This window comes from Dasypus novemcinctus, chromosome 28 (assembly GCF_030445035.2).
Source record: "Dasypus novemcinctus isolate mDasNov1 chromosome 28, mDasNov1.1.hap2, whole genome shotgun sequence".
Lineage (NCBI taxonomy): Eukaryota > Metazoa > Chordata > Mammalia > Cingulata > Dasypodidae > Dasypus > Dasypus novemcinctus.
This window is the reverse complement of record NC_080700.1, coordinates 29,715,357-29,732,761: the sequence shown is the minus strand read 5'-3', so window position 1 is coordinate 29,732,761 and position 17,405 is coordinate 29,715,357. Positions and strand designations below refer to the sequence as shown.

General features: G+C 52.5%; 1 protein-coding gene across 6 annotated transcripts in view; it reads left to right on the top strand.

Moving 5' to 3' along the window:
* Positions 1-17,405, top strand: part of FRMD1 (FERM domain containing 1) — a 67,659-nt gene that overhangs the window by 33,916 nt on the left and 16,338 nt on the right. The window lies entirely within an intron of this gene.

Genomic DNA, 17,405 nt, shown 5'->3' with positions numbered 1-17,405 from the left:
TTTGTAGTAACAAGAGGGCGTGGTGGCTCCTGGTTCGGGGTTGATGGGCTTATTTGAGTCATTCTGCAGCCTGGCAGGGCTCAGCGGGCACTTGGCCAGGTCCCAGGAGAAGAGACGTTGTTCGCCTGGGGAACCTTATCCATGGGAACAGGAAACAGGAGGGACGTTGCCCTTAGGCCACTCAAGACCTTTCTGGTTTTACCAGATATTGAGGCAGCACATAAAATAAATTGTGGGTCTTTGCACCCCAGGAGGCTGAGCTCTCTTTCTCCTCCTAAACTGTCAAGTCAGAACAAACTGCTCACCCCTGAGGAGGAGCCAGAAAGAAGGGGAGAGAAATGCCAGGGGGGTAAAAAAAAATCCCTCCCCCTGGAAACACCAAGACTGAGGAAGAAATGTTCCCACCTCTCGGTGGTCTTAGCAGCTCTGTCCCAGAGTTAGAGTCGTCCTGTGAGATGTTATGCAGAAGTCTTGGCTGAGACCTTCCTACATAACGTCCTTTTGGTTTTATTCCATGCCCTGAGCACAGCCCGGGGAGGGGAGAGTTTCACTGGGTGGGCAAAGGCAGGTTTTGTGTGGATTGGGGGCGAGCCAACGCCTTCCATGTTCTAAGGGCAGAGTCCGAAGAGAAGTGCTGTGTTACTGTCACTTGTGTGTCTTCTCGTTGTTCTCCAAATCTTTGAGTGGTGGGTCCGTTCATTCTGCTTCCTGACCAGCCCCGAGAGGGTTACTGTGGCAGAGTCTGGGGGAGTTTTGGTGCCACTTGGGGTTGATGATGGAATGAGGACTGTGGGGAGGGGGAAACACGTAAAGGGGAGAAAAGAAAGAAGAAAATAGAAAGTCCTGGGCCCTCAGGCTGCAAAGGGCCAATGTAGTGTTTGAGGTTTCTGCATAACAGGGTCACCGAGTTGCGCTGGCCGAGGGGGCGTGTAGGGTTTGCGCGAGAATTCCCTTGTCTGTCGCATTCCTCGGAAAACCCTCTAGTTCTGGGGCTCCCAATAGAATTTCCAGGCACTTAGGGTCTTTAGCAGAAGAAGACGTTCTAAGAGGCAGGCATGTCTTCCAATGTTCGGTTTATGTTCTGGAGTGGCGCATGTCGGGTTTGCTGTTAAATGTTAATCTTGGTGGACTTTTCCCAGTTTGCAGGGAAATCCAAGTTAATGGATGGCTTTAGTCCCGTGGAGAGTTCTGGGTGTCACAACAAAAATTGTTAACCGTTTGATGCCTGCTGCTGCTTGGATAACAAATTGCAGAAGCCAGGAGCAAATAAATATTTATATAGAAACTGGATTTTTTGGGGGTGGGCTAGATTGGGGGTAAAACCACCAGAGTAGAGGAGTCACCATGTCAGGGGCCTTTTGTGGGGGGACCCCATGTGCTTCATCGGGCTTGTATCTTTTTTTTTTTTTTCAAGATTTATTTTTATTTATTTCTCTCCCCTCTCCCCCCACCCCCCGTTGTTTCCTCTCTGTGTCCATTCACTGTGTGTTCTTCTGTGTCCACTTGTATTCTTGTCAGCAGCACCTAGAATCTGTGTCTCTTCTTGTTGTGTCATCTTGCTGCATCAGCTCTCCGTGTGTGCGGCGCCACTCCTGGGCAGGCTGCGCTTTTTTCGCTTTGGGCAGCTCTCCTTACAGGGCGCACTCCTTGCGCGTGGGGCTCCCCTACATGGGGCTCCCCTACGTGGGGTGCGGTCACCCCTCGGGCTGAAGGGGAGCGGCCGCGGCAGGCCAAGCCGCTGCCCCCATAATAGGGTGGCTGGTCGGACTCACCGCCACCCCCGAAGGGAGCTCGGCATGGGCGCAGAGTGCCCTCGGGTCTCCCCTTCTCAGCGGCCATGCTTCCGTGGCCGCCCCTCCTCCCGGATGGCGCCACACGATGCCTGTGGGGCGGCACCCTTCTTCTTCCTTCTCCCTGCGCAGGCGCAGGGCAGAAAATTCCAGTCTGCCCTTTTCCCCTCCCCCGACAGCAGCAACAGCCAGGTGTGGGCGGAAAAATCCAGCCCGCCCTTTTCCCCTCCCCCGACAGCAGCAACAGCCAGGCGTGGGCGGGAAACTCAAGTCTGCCCTCCACCCCAGCAACAGCAGCCACCAATCCCTAAACCCTGCCCCTTCCCCCAGCAACAGCGACAGCCAATCCCTAACCACCACCCCTCCCCCGTCCAGTACCGCCCACTGACCTTTTGCCGGCAACCAATCAGAACAGGGCGTGGCTTCGACCAATCAGCCTTCCCCAGCCCCTATAAAACTGTTGCCTCTCCCTCAGTAAAGTGGACTTGCGTGTTTACCTTGTCTCCGCGGTAGTTCTTCTGCCGTGCGCCCTCCAGTCCTGAGAGCCCCCGACAAGGGCCTGGCCTCCCTTGTCCCCAGTTCGTCGCCTGCTTCTCCGGGCGACCCCTTCGTCGCCTGCTTCTCCGGGCGACCCCTTCGTCGCCGGCTTCTCCGGGCGACCCCTTCGTCGCCGGCTTCGCCGGGCGACCCCGTCAGCCGAACCGCGCAAACCCTTGTGAGACCGATCCCTCGTCTGCTGCCGGACCGACCCCTCGTCCCAGGTGGGACCGACCCCTCGTCCCAAGCGGGACCGACCCCTCGTCCGCAGCCAGACCCCACCTCTACCGACCGAGCAAGCCGCCGCAGTGGGGGACATCCCCACATGGCAGGGCACTCCTTGCACGCATCAGCACTGCACGTGGGCCAGCTCACCACCCGGGTCAGGAGGCCCTGGGTTTGAACCCTGGACCTCCCACGTGATAGGCGCATACTCTTATCAGTTGAGCCAAATCCACTGCCCTCTTTTGCTTTTAAATAGCAGTGAAATTCACTTAAGGGGGTGACAGGATGTTTTGGGAGTTTGTTTTTGTCCTTTGGTTTCATGGTTGGTGTCATCCCAGGATTTTAGGAATGAAAAGAAAATTAACCTCAAGTAAAGTATAGGGAGAACGTCAAGCCGCCTCAACACTTGTCTTTGGATCCTTTATCTTTTGAGGGTTAAAGGATCTTTTAATAACAACAACAACAAACACACGAAAAAGAGAATCAGGAGAGCAATCTGGGAGAGGCTCCAGCGTTGTTTTTTAAATGTTGGTTTTTATTTCTCTTTCACCCCTCGTTTGCCCTCGCTTTCTGCTCTCTGTGTCTCTTGGTTGCGTGATTATCTTTTAGGAAGCCCTGGGAACCAAACCCAGGACCTCCCATATGGGAGAGAGGCACCCAATCTCTTGAGCCACACCTGCCCTATTTGTTGAGTCTCTCGTGTCTCCTCGTTGTGTCATCTTGTTGTGTCATCTCATTGTGTCAGCTTGCTGTCTTGCTCATCTTCTTTAGGAGGTACTGGGAACTGAACCTGGGACTTCCCATGTGGGAGGCAGACACCCAACTGCTTGAGCCACATCTGCTTCCCCTCCAGTGTTTTTGTCATGGATCAGAAAGGCCTATGCCAAAGTGTTAAAATGGTCATTTTCACAGAACGGAACATGAGACTTTCACCATCCTTTCTGCTTTCTTTATGTTCCAGGTTTTCTGGAACTTTCATAGCAGGATGGAGGTTTGGGGGAGCTAGAAGCACCCTCCTTGCCTGTGAGACCTGGTGGCTGTGGCAGGGACGAAGCCGGCGCTGTTGGGAAGGGGAGGAGGGCTGCAGTAGAGGTGGGGGCTCTCTGGGGTCCAAGAAAAGCTGGTGAGGAACATGGCTTGGAGGGAGGGTAAGTTTTGGGGAGAACATTAGTGTCTATACCAGCAGATCCACTGGGGAGCAGCCTTTTGGGTCACCCCAAAGCCTCTAGCTAGCAGGGTGACGCTGGGTGCGTGCCTCATTGGGATTGAAGGGAGGAGAGGGGAAACCGCAAAGGGCAGTTGGCAGGAGCTTGGGATGGGGTCCTCACACAGAAAGGGGTGCTTCAGGAATGACCATCACTGTCACCCGCATGGAGACAAGTGCCCCTGTGCTCGAACGCAGGATGTGGCTCCCCCAGTTACCCAGGGGCTCAGAGTAGCTCAGACTTCTTGATGGCTTCTTGATGGCTAAGGGTGCAGCTTCTTGATGGCTAAGGGTGCCCCAAGTTTTTATTTATTATTTTTTAATTTTTTAGGAGGTACTGGGGATGGAACCCAGGACCTTGTACATGGGAAGCAGGCGCTCAACCACTGAGCTACATCCGCTCCATTCCTCAAGTTTCAACGCTACAATTTTATTTGAATCCCGATTGCTCAGTGATGATAACGGGTGCTAGGGCATCATAGGTTGTAGGAAGGCCAAACGCAGGGCGCGGCGGTGATCAGCTGATGTGCATCCGGTTTTTCCTTGTCTCCTCTGTTCTCTTCTTTTAATTAGAGAAGTTGTGGGTTTGCAGGAAGATCATGGATAAAATTCAGGGCTCCCATCCACCCCTTGTGTCCGTGGGGCACCTTGGTTACAGTTCATCAAAGATTTTATGATGGAAAACGGTTCTCTTCTCCCTTTTCATCTGCTTTTTATCGAGTTAAGCCGCTGGGGCTCCCAGATCTTTTTCCACTCCGCACGCTTATGTCCCCCTGCCCGGGCGCACACGCGCCCTGCTGTCCCGCCGGATGGTGGCACGGAGCAGCCTGGAGCAGGTCGGGAGACCAGTGGGCAGTTTGCTTTGTCCGGGGCCCAGGTGGCCGGAAGATGGCAGTGGGCCAGGCAGGCTGGGGTGGGCAGAGGAGGGGCCGGGGTTGGGAGAGCTTGCGGGCCAGTCGTCACCCATGAATAAGCGCGCCCTTGCCAGCATCATTGGGTGAGTGAGGCAAGGTGAGGGCGCACAAAGCGCGGATTGTTGCATTTATCAGCAGCCGGTGTTTTCCTAGAGAAGGTGTATTTACTCTGCGAAGGAAGTCCCCAGGTGGGTGGGGGCCTGGCCCCGGGCCAGCCAGTCGTGCTGTGCCACCTCCTCTTACAGCGGACACCGGAGATGGCGGGGGGCCGAGGGAGCTGAACCCAGAGTGCAGGGGAGCGGGGCGGGCTCGAGAAAGGAATCTTGGGTTTCCTTTACTCCCAGGGTGAACCCAGGACTGTCCTCTAAGAGGAGGGAGAGACGCCAAGCGCGGGGTGACCCAGGGGGACGCCGTGGCCGCCCTCTCCTCCTCCAGCTTGGCGGCCCCCCGGGGCTCGTCTACAGCAGTGTCTCCTGGGCAGTTGAGGTCTTGCTCTCAGTTTTGTGGCCAGAGCCCTTACTCTGGAGATCCGGACTTTTAAAATAGGGACCCCTTGCTTCAGGAAACTCATAACCTTTTTTTTTAAAGGAGGTACTGGGAATTGAACCGGGGACCTTGTATGTGGGAAGCAGGCGCTCGACCACTGAGCTATATCCGCTCCCCAATCTCATAACTTTTTTGTCCCAAAGATTTGCTTTATTTATTTATTTCTCCCCACCCGCTTGTTGTTTGCACTTGCTGTGTCTGTTTGTTGTGTGCTGGTCTTCTTTTTAGGAGGCACCAGGAACCGAGCCCAGGACCTCCCATGTGGGAGGGAGGCGCCTCATCGCTCGAGCTACCTCTGCTCCCTGCTTTGTTATGTCTCTCATTATGTTTTCCTCCTTGTGACTCTTGTTGCATCATCTTGTTGCATGGGTTCACTGCACGTGCCTGTTGCGTCAGCTCACTGTCTTGCTCGTCTTCTTCAGGAGGCACCAGGAACTGAACCTGGGACCTCCCATGTGGTGGGCGGGAGGTCCCCTCTCATAACTTTAATTTGTGCTAATTTGGGGGACAAAGGCCTATGTCACACAGCAAGGGTTGCGACCTCAGTATGAATTCAGGGCCTCGATGGAGAGGTAAGGCAAAAGGCAAGAAACTGCCGCATCCAGCCTTGGGAAGTGTATCTTCACATCCTGTAAGAGCAGCGTGCCTGGAGGGTCCCTCTGGTGACAGCGGCCTGGGTCACCCTGGAGGCCGGTGACCCCGGAGCCAGCCCTTTGGGGCCCGCTGACTTTCAAGTCCTGAAAACTAGTTTAAAAGGCCACAAGAGCTTTCTGGGGCCTGACTGTGCGCCCTGACTTGACCACCCAGAGCTGAGAATGTGACTCCAGTGAGGAGAGAGTTGGGGAAGCATCTGGGAGGGGTGAGTCCCACCTACTCGATGTGAGGTGGGCCCTTTGGCTGGCAGGTGGTGTGGCCCGTCCCCCTCTTCCTCAGACAGGCGTGGCATCCGAATGGGATTCGCCAGTGCTCTTAGAAGAACATTCTGGGAAGTAGATGTGGTTCAAGCGATTGAGCTCCCGCCTACCACATGGGAGGTCCTGGGTTTGGTTCCTGGTGCCTCCTACAGAAGACAGGCAGGCGTGGTGAGCTGATGCAATGAGATGATGCAACAAGAGACACAAGGAGGAATACATAATGAGAGACCCAACAAAGCAGGAGCAGAGGTGGCTCAAGTGATTAGGTGCCTCCCTCCCACATGGGAGGTCCCAGGTTCAGTTACTGGTGCCTCCTAAAAGGAAGATGAACAGGCACAGCAAGTGTAAACAACGAGGGGCTGGGGAGAAATAAATTTTTAAAAAAATTTATAAAAAGGCCATTCTAACTCTTTATAGGGTCCTCTCCAGTCCTGTCCATTTCCCCAGCCACCCCCTCCTTTTCCAGGTCATGTTGGCCCTTTATCAATTCCCAGAAGACATGTTTGCCCTTGACCATGAAGGGAGCCTGGCTCTCCCTTCTGGGGACTTTCCCCCCCCACCCTCCCTGTTCTCGCCATATTGACGTTGGCAGTTGTTTTCACACCTTTGCGGTGATCCATGCATCTTTCTCCGTGAGAACGTAAGGACCTGAAGTGCAGGCTGGTGGCAAAGAACCACAAACCTGGTGGCTTCAAACCACAGGAATTCCGTCTTTCATGGTTCTGGAGACCAGAATTCTGAACTGAAGGTGTGGACTGGGCAATGTTGCCTCTAGAAGCTCTAGACAAGGACCCTTCCTGCCTCTTTGACTTCAGGAGGCCCCAGATATCCAGATATAGATGCTTGTAGATGCACCCAGATATCCAAATATAGATGCTTGTAGATGCATCACCACAGTATCTGCCTCCACCTTCCATGGCCTTCTCCTCTGTATCTCTCTGTCCAAATTTCCCTCTTCATCTAAGGACATGGGTCATACTAGATTTAGGGCCCACCTTTATCTGTTATGCACCATCTTTTTTTTTTTTTTTTAAGATTTATTTACCCCCCTTGTTGTTTTTGCCCTTGCTCTCTGCTCTCTTGTTTCCATTCGCTGTGCATGCTTCTTTGTCCACTTGTCTTCTCTTTAGTTGGCACCAGGAACCAATCCTGGGACCTTCTGGAGTGGGAGAGAGGCGCTCAATCTCTTGCGCTACCTCTGCTCCCTGGTCTGCTGCATCTCTTCTTGTCTCTCCTCTGCAGGCTCTTTTTGTTGCGTCATATTGCTCCTCCAGCACTCCTGCACGAGCCGGCATGCCACGTGGGCCAGCACTCCACATGGTCCAGCTCTCCACTCAGTCCAGCTCGCCTTCACCAGGAGGCCCTGGGAATCGAACCCTGGACCTCCCATATGGTAGACGGGAGCCCAATCGCTTGAGCCACAGCCACTTCCCCCGCCATCTTAATTTACCTAATTTCATCTGCAGAGACCCAATTTTCCAAATCCGTTCATGTCCTGAGGTTCCAGGGGAACGTGAATTTTGGGGTGGATGTTCTTCAACCAAATGTAGTCCCCCTGCACACTGCCTGCCTGACCCGCAGGGGGTATTTCATTAATTTTTTGTTGAATAAAATAATTGAAAGAAGGAGGGGTGGAAAGTGGGCAGGCTGGCTCTCCGGAGCGGCTGTCCTGGAGGAAACGCGGACTAAATACTGAAGGGAGTCAGTGGCTTTGAAGACTCGCTTCTTGTCCTCGTGGGGTGCAGGGCAGCGGGAAGTGGGGCGGGCTCCCCGTCATGTCCTGGCTGGACCACGTCAGCACGTGCGTCTTGGACCGCCAAGCCTTTTAGGTCATCTTGAGTCACTTGGAGGAGAAATGGAGGGCTGATTGCGTTGAACATTTTGGGGAATTTTCAGACAACCACACAAGCAGAGAGCACAGTTTAAAAGAACTTTATACATTCCTCCACCCAGCATCAAAAGATGATCAGCTGTAGCCTTCCGTGCGCCATCCTATCCTTGAATATTTTGCTGTCTATTTAAAATAAACCTCAGTCATCTTATTTCATCCCTAAAGACTTCTTTACCTCTTTTTTTTTTTTTCAGTCTTTTTTTTCGAGGTACCAGGACCGGGCATTGAACCCAGGACCTTGTATGTGGGCGGCTGATGCTCAGCCACGGAGCCACATCGGCTCCCCTGTTCACCTCTCAAAAAAGGAATATTTCCTAATAGGACTGCAAAGCCAGGTGCACCCCTGGGTTGACAAGTTCTCGCTATCGCTTTGTAGTTAGTCTCTCTTCAGAAGTTGCCAGTTGTTTCATGAAAAAAAAAATGCCGTTATAGCTATTTTATATGAAATCAGGATCCAAACACGTTGTCTTTTCGTTATTTAGTTCCTAAGTTTCTCTTTTTTTTTTCAAAATCAATATAGTTCTTTATTTTTTTTAAATGTTACATTAAAAAATATCAGAGGTTCCCATAAGCCCCCCACCCCCCTCACCCCACTCCTCCCACATCAACAACCTCTTTTATCATTGCGGCACATCCATTGCATTTGGTGAATACATCTTGGAGCACTGCTGCACCGCATGGATAGTAGTTTACATTGTGGTTTACACTCTCCCCCAGCCCTTTCAGTGGGTTATGGCAGGACATACAATGTCCAGTGTCTGTCCCTGCGATAGCATTTAGGACAATTCCAAGTTGGGAAAATGCCCCCACATCACACCTCTTCTTCCCTCTCCCTGCCCTCAGCAGCTACCGTGGCCACTGTCTCCACATCAGTGCTACAGCTTCTTCCATCACTAGTCACAGTAGTTCCCAAGTTTATCTTGACCAGGCTCGTCGCCCCTCCTTTTTTCTCACGTGTCAGTGATGTGTTGAGGCAAGTGGCCCCATTCATTGGCAGGGTGTCCACCTCAGGGTTGGCTGTGTCCCCACCTAGCGGGATTTAATTTTCTTGGGTGCTGCTTGCGGTGCTCCCTCAGGAGACACCCATGTCTGTCCATCCCACTTTCCGTGATGTTAAGCCTGAGCCTTGGGGAGTGGATGTTGCTCAAGTGGTTGAGCGCCTGCCTCCCATGTATAAGGTCCTGGGTTCAATCTCCGGTACCTCCTAAAAACAAACAAAGAAGCGAACAAAACCAGAAAAGCCAACTCACTGGGGAGCAGATGTGGCTCAGTAGTTGAGCTCCTGCCTCCTATGTACAAGGTCCTGGGTTCAATCTCTGGTACCTCCTAAAAAAAGAAAAAAGAAGAAAACGCTGGGTCTGGGTTTACGGAAGCAGTGCTGGACTTAAACAGTAACATTGGCTCTATCTCTCACGGCTTTATCTTGTAGATTCGCAACACCAGTTGAGTTTTTCTTGGAGAGCTTGGGGTTAAGAGTGGGCCAGAGGCTGTACCTTCTCCTTTCCCTTCGCTGTGGATTAGAATGGGAGGTTGGAATGAGGCAGGAGGGTAATTTAGCTAAAGAGACAGTGGACAGACAAGTATGTACAAAGGCCCTTTGCAGAGCAACCCAGGTGTGGAGCTCCTGAGGCAAAAAAAAAACTCCCTTAACAACATCCCTAAGACATTTCACATTTCACATTTCAAACACTGAGGAATTACGAAGGCAACAGAGTGGCCATCAAAGGAAGATAATCGAGACAAAGAGGGTATTGGCTTAGAGCTTTTTTTTTGGTTGAGGTCCAGATGGTAAATATTTTTTTCTTTGTAGCATGAAAACAGCCACAGACAATGAGTGAACAAATTAGCTGCCTGCTAATAAAGCTTTATTGACAAAAGCAGATGCGGGCTGGATTTGGCCCTGCGGCCCTCGCGTGCCGTCCCCTGGCTTGAAGGGTCGTGGGGCTGGGGGTGGCGGCACGTCCTAGGGACCCTACCAGGATGTTCTTAGCCGTGTGACAGGCGTGCCCTGGAACTGCGCCAGGCCTCAGTTTCTCTGTCTGTAAAATGGGGATGGCTAGAGAGGCTGATCCTCTTACAGGCGCGAGGATCGGCTTAGCCCTTGGCAGAGGGCGCCTGACAAGTGTGTGCACATCGTCGTGGTCGCGCGGGGGTGTAGGTCGTCCCTTTACACAAAGGAGAGCAAGGTCAACGGCGCCTGGGTCAGCTTTGGAGCTGACGGCGGCTAAGAGAGCCTCACTTCAGGGACTGAAGGTAGAGCAGGTACACAGCCAGGCACCTGCTTCCTGCCCCCAGACGCTTGGAGGCGAGCGTCTCCCTCGTCGCCTGCCTGGAGTTTATTTCTGGAACATGCTAGTACTTTGGGATGATGCACCTTTCTCTGTAATTTGGGTGCACTTAAGCAAAGATTGCCTTATGTGGGGGCGCACTGTGGTGACCCTTTATTCTCCAAAGAACTTTTTTTTTAAAGATTTATTTTTTATTTATGTCTCCCCACCCCCCCAGTTGTCTGCTCTCTGTGTCCATTCACTGTGTGTTCTTCTGTGTCTGCTTCTGTCCTTATCAGTGGCACCAGGACTCTGTGTCTCTTTTTGTTGTGCCGTCTTGTTGCGTCAGCTCTCCGTGTGTGCGGCGCCACTCCTGGGCAGGCTGCACTTTCTTATGCACTGGGTGGCTCTCCTTACAGGAGGGCACACTCCTTGTGCATGGGGCTCCCCTACGCGGGGGACACCCCTGCGTGGCAGGGCACTCCTTGCGCGCATCAGCACTGCGCATGTACCAGCTGCGCACGGGTCAAGGTGGTCCTGGGTTTGAACCCTGGGCCCTCCATGTGGTAGGCGGACGCCCTAGCCATTGGGCCAAGTCCACTTCCGCCTCCAGACAAAGGACTTGAGGTAAATAAGAGCACAGGTTTTTGGTCAAGTCACTTGGGAGGTCAAACAACTGAAGATTCAGCACTTTATGGGGACAGCCGTCCCTTCCCTCGGCGGCGGCTGGTGAGGAGCACGTCCTGTGCAGAGCGGAGGGGCAGCCGGGAGGTGACTGACCCCCCTCCGGCCTGTGTCGCGCTGGGTCCGATGAGGACATCCTACTGGCAGTCACGGAAGCAGCCGTGGGCCCCGGACAAGTCACGGACCTGCTGCTGGTGAAAGCACCGGGCAGCTCTGCCTGCCCCCAGCCTGGCCGGGGTGGCCGATGGGCAGAGAATGTCCCCAATGCCAGTTGGGGTCCCCTCAGATGCTCCGCCACCACCCCCTTGTCCCGGTCCCGCAGCGACGGTGCTGGGAGTCCTGCCCCTCGGACTGTTCTGGAAAGAAGGCCTTTCCTTTGACAGAACCATCCATGTCTCCCATAGGTGCTCTTGGCTGTTTGGTGTCACCCTCTGTGGCCACTCCACAGCCATTTCGGAATTGTGGAGTCCATTAAGGGACCCCGATGTTTTTGTCCTCGCTGCCCACTCCCTCCTCTGGAGCTGGCGATGAGTTTGGAGCTGCCGCCTTCCCCCTTGTATTATTCTAAATTTCTTGCTGCATTTTGTTCCCTTTCCAAAGATCTTTTCCTGCTTTCTACCCCATATTATGTCCATAGAATTTCAGGAAAAAGGCCAGGGGGGCAAATGTACGTGCTGGCCCTCCTTGCTTACCCATCATCGCTTTTTTTTATAAGATTCATTTAATTTATTTATTACTCTCTCCCTCACTGTTTGCACTCACTGTCTATTCTCTATGTCTGTTTATCTTCTTTTTAGGAGGCACTGGGAACCGAACCTGGGACCTCCTGTGTGGTAGGCAGGTGCCCAATTGCTTGAGCCACATCCACTTCCCCATATCACTTTTCCAGGCTACCCAGAATTCCATTGTTTCTAGACACCTTTTTCTTACTGCTGGGCCCTGAGGCTGTTTTCAGTTTATCTATTATGAGCAAAGCTATGGTGATCGTCTTTATAGAATTCATTTTCTCTCACTCGTAAGATTATATCTTTAGAATTGGGGAAGTGGACTTGCGGATTCAATAAAATACACATTTTGCATTTTGATAGCTTTTGCCACAATGCCTTCAACGCTGATTTTCATTCATTATTTTCAATCTGGCCAGAAAGAACGCTCTTATTTTCAGTTATTACGTATTATTACGATTAAGAACCCTGAGTTATCTTTCAGAGGCCTGTATGGAAATGAGGACTGACCTGTGCACAGAGCACAATAGACAGGGAGGTCATCGTGTGGGCCTGTTGGGGGGCTCCAGAACCTTCTCAGGCATTCTCCCAGGCTGGTGGCCCAGGGACAGGGGGGCTCATTCTCTCATTCACTCATTCAACCTGGTCATTCCAAGTCTTTTTTTTGTGTTTTCATTCACTCATTCACTCATTCAACCTGGTCATTCCAAGTCTTTTTTTTGTGTTTTTTTTTTAGGAGGTACCGGGGATTGAACCCAGGATCTCGTACATGGGAAGCAGGTGCTCAACCACTGAGCTACATCCACTCCCCAGTGAGCACTGGTTTTTCCATGTGTTTGTTTTTTTTATTTTATTTTTATGAGGTACCAAGGATTGAACCCAGGACCTCATACATAGGAAGCCGGTGCTCAACCACATGAGCTCTATCCGCTCCCCCCCGAGTAATTTTTTTTTCAATCAACCAGTTTAAAAATATCAAAACTGTAGCACCCAGGCATGGGAACGATTTCCAAAGGAAAAAAGGGGTGTTCAATGAAAAATAATTCTCTGCCGCCCCTCCCCCAGACCTCACACCTCTTCCCCCCAGGGGAACACTGTTGAGAGTCTCCCCCAGAGCTACCCCCATCTCAGCCCCCCTGGCAGCTCCCCTCCCAGGAAGGGTGGCGGGCAGAGCCGCACGTTTGGAATCTCACGTGGCTGGGGCACCGGGGCCCGGTTGTGGGCGGGAGGGTGGGCCCCAGAGGGGCCCAGGAGCAGCACCCACCGAGGATCTGTCTTTCCCTTGGACCTTTTGCTGCCTCCCGCAGCCCGCAGCTCCCCGAGAGGAGCAGACCTGCTGGAGGAGTGAGGGTGGGGGCAGGTGGCAGAGCTGGTGGCCAAGCGGCCCCGCAGAGGGGACACAGGAGCGGCTTTGTGTCCCTGGGCTGAAGGGTTACTCCAGGGCGGGCCTTCCTGGCTCTGCTCATTCCATCAGCGCTGGAATGCCCGGCTGCATTCCTTGCAGGGGAGGTGCCCAGGGGAGGGGGAGGCCAGAGGGGATGGAATCCAGGGGGGCCTGCCAGGGTCCCTCCTCGGAGCCCCTGGGGCCCCCGGGGGCCGTGCCCTCCCGCCCTCCTGGGTGCGCGGCCCCCTGGCTGCAGGGCCCGGGGGGGGGGGGGGGGGGGGTAGGTGCTGAGCTCCCCTGGCTTGGGTTCTGCTGCTGCGTGCCTGGGGGGTCTTTCACCTGAAGGGGAGGGCTCTTGACTTTTCACAGCCTTTTGCACCCGCCCCAAGGGTGGCAAGGAATGAATGGGAAATAACCATGCGGTTTTTTGTGTTTTTTTTTTAAATAATATTTTGTATTTTCTTTTTTTTTTAAAGATACATACATGACACAAAAAGTTACATTAAAAAATATAAGAGGTTCCCACATACCCCCCGCCCCCCTCACCCCACTTCTCCCACATAAACCTCTTTCATCATCGTGGCACATCCATTGCATTTGGTGAATACATTTGGAAGCACTGCTGCAACGCATGGATTATAGTTTACATTGTAGTTTACACTCTCCCCTGTCCATTCAGTGGGTTATGGCAGGATATCTAACGTCCAGCATCTGTCCCTGCAATATCATTCAGGACAACTCCAAGTCCTGAAAATGCCCCCACGTCACATCTCTTCTTCCCTCTTCCTGCCCTCAGCAACTCCCGCTGTCTCCTGTAGTGGAATCTTTTTGTGTGTGAAATAGTGTGAATTTTTTTCTTTTATGCCACAATGTACTCATCTAATGCAATGAATGCCCCACGCTAATGAAAGAATTTGTCGATGTGGGAGGAGTGGGGGGTGCGGGGAGTGGGGCGTAGGGAAACTTCTTATATTTTTAATTGTGCGGTTTTTTCTGAGATGAATTATTTTTTTAAAAAATCGAGTGGATGGATGTAGAGTACAGCATCAGAGACCTGGTCTTGTTGTGCCGAAGTCATTTCAAAAGTCGTTATTGCAGATCTCTGTCACTGACTGAATTCCAGGTTTGTCTTCTCCTTTACTTGCCCAGCTTTGTAGACTTGGGAGAGGCCTTAAGGATATTTTAATCCAGTGGCTACCTCCTGCAGGCAAGATAAGGCCCTGAAAGAAGAGGGGACCTAGTCAAGGTCAAGGCGAAGTGTGTAGTTTTTCTCTTGTGCTTGGTTGTGATTTCTTTCTTTTTTTTTTTTAGGAGGTACCAGGGATTGAACCCGGGACCTCGTACATGGGAAGCAGGTGCTCAACCACTGAGCTCCACCGGCTCCCCGGTGCTTGGTTGTAAAGGGATGAAATCACGAAGCTTTCCTTCTTCTGTGCTCTCTTGTAAGGCCCAGCTGATCATCCAGACACTGGACACAGCTAAAACTAGAGGAAGCAGCAGGGAACTTTGGGGTCCCCCGGGCCACCGTTGGCTGGGAGGAGAGTGGCCCCGGGACCACACCGTGCACTGTGTGTGTGTGGGTGGCACAGCGGGCAGCCGGGCGGCACCTGGGAGGGCAGCCCTCATCTCTGAACTAACCGCTTGGAATTGTTACGGGATTGTGTCTAGGTTCTTGGTAGTGCCGCAGAATTGAATTTCAAGAGCACATCGGGTGAGTTAGGCCAGTCATTTATTCAGGTAGGGAGGGAAGAGAAATGGGAGAAAACGACAGAGCAGGGGTCCCAGGGAGAGAGGAAGGGGGTGAAAAGGGGTAAAGAGGGCTGATTTGTAAGCTACAATTCCCCATTACAGAAGGTAGATGCCCAGGTTTACTGCTGTGGCCACATGGCAGAGGAAAGATGGTGAGAGCCGTGCACAGAGGGCGGGGGCGGGTCCAGAGGCAGAAGAGCAGGGCGAGAGCGCTCAGGCCACGCGGTCTGCTTTATAAACTTAATTATTCTACCCCTTTGCTAATGGCAGGGGAGGGGTCACAGCTATTTGCTCTTTGGATTGATTGTCCCACCCATCAATCCCCCAGGGAGGGCCCAGTGATAAAGTCCTTAGAGAACATTTGGGGCTTCTCCTGGCTCCCAGAAGAAGTCTTTGCTCTGAATGGCAGAATCCTGGGGGTGGGGGTCCCCCAGCGGCCATCTTGGGGGTTCCAGATGTCCACCTGGACTCTCTCGGGTTCCAGATCTGTCTGTTGATTCCCTGTCTTACTAGCCTGCTTCAGAACCAGTCTCCAGAAGGGTGCGGGGCTCGCGGGCCCGACGCCGTCATCTGCGCCTTGTGGTTCCGGCTGGAAACTGGCCCCCTGGCCCCCGGGCGGAGTCGGCCGAGAAGCAGGGGCAGTGCCCAAGTGCCCTGGAGGATGGGGAGGCGCAGTGGGCTTAGCTGGGAAGAGACCACAGCGGGTCTGGCGGGTCTGGCGCCCACCCACCTCCGAGCCCTCTGAGGCCTCCTTCCAGGCGGGGCTGCCGGGGAGTCTCTGGGCAGCCTCTAGCTCCTGACCTGCCCCTGGGTCCTGCCAGCAGCCTCTTCGTGCCTGTCAGAGTCTCAGACGTGACCAAACCCGGGACCTCCTGTGTGGGAAGCAGGTCTCAGCAGACTGGATGTTTTAAGTAGATTTGCTTCTCCTGCTCGTTCCCAGTAATGCTTCTACAAGGTGGCGGCTGGGATTAGGGCTTGTTAGCGGCCACTGAAAAAGGGTAAAAGTGAGCTTAAAAGTAAACTTGTTGGGAAGCAGATGTGGCTCAAGTGATAGGGCCTCTGCCTACCATATGCGGGGACCTGGGTTCAATCCCTGGGGCCTCCTGGTGAAAAAGAAGAAGAGAAAGCGTGCCTGCGTGCAAGCTGAGTACACGCGTGGTGAGCAAGTGCCCGTGTGAGTGCCAGCACGGCAAACCAAGTGTCCGTGCAGTGAGCCAGTGCCCGTGCAAGTGAGTCACGCAGCAAGATGACGACACGTCAAAAGAGAGACAAGGGGAGAGTCAAGGTGAAGCGCAGCAGAGACCAGGAACTGAGGTGGCGCAGTTGACAAGGAACCTCTCTCTACATCGGAGGTCCCCAGGATCGAATCCCGGTGAATCCTAGAGGAGAAAGACAAGAAGAGAAGAGAAAAAGAGAAATAGATACAGAAGATCTCACAGCGAATGGACACAGACAGCAAAAACAGCAGGGGTGGGGTGGGGTGGAAGAAAAAAATAATAAAAATTTAAAAAAATAAACTTAAAAAAAAAAGTAAACTTGTAAGGCTGGCCTTGTTTACAAGTCCTCTCACCAATCAAGTTTAGCAGACTTGGACTCCAGCTCATCCTACAGGCAGTCCTCTGGCTTTTCCTTGGGTGATTAGTTACCCTCTTAAGTTTATTGAGGGAGTTCAGGAATTTTCAGTTCTAATCTCTGAACCTTTACAATAACACGGATCTGTCTAGGCTTTGTATTTCTTTCTAGGATAATTGTTTATTTTTTCCCCAGCTTATAAAGGAAACACGTGATTGTAACATTCCAAAAACATGTCAATGTGTAGTTTAAAAAGTAGCCTCTCCTGTGATCAGGTTACCAGTGTGCCGCGTTAACAAGTTAAAACATGGATTGTTCACTTTAAGTTGGTCAATTTGGCATCGGATGTGTAGATATTTCTATTTTTAAATGGTTTTTTCTGTGGCTGGGAGAGAGATGATTGGGTTGAGGAATAAGATGGTTTGGATATATGTTGACACATTGTTTTCCCAAAGGTTGTACCCAGTAGCACATACCAGTTTAAAAATCATCTCATAATATTCATACACCTTTGAAAATTATTTTAGTGAAACAAGCACTAAGTGTTATTGGGATATCTTTTTTTTTTTAAGATTTTTTTTTTAATTTCTCTCTCCTTACCCGCCCAACCCCCAGTTGTCTGTTCTCTGTGTCCATTTGCTGCGTGTTCTTCTTTGTCCGCTTCTGTTGTTGTCAGCGGCACCGGGAATCTGTGTCTCTCTTTGTTGCATCATCTTGCTGCGTCAGCTCTCGCTGTGTGCTGTGCCACTCCTGGGCAGGCTGCACATTTTTTCACGTGGAGCAGCTCTCCTTACGGGGTGCACTCCTTTTGGGGCGCACTCCTTGCGCTTGGGGCTCCCCTACGCGGGGGACGCCCCTGCATGGCAGGGCACTCCTAGTGCACATCAGCACTGCCCATGGGCCAGCTCCACGTGGGTCAGGTGTTCAAACCCAGGGCCTCCCATGCGATAGGTGGATGCTCTATCTGTTGAGCCAAATCCGCTTCCCCATCGGAATACCTTGT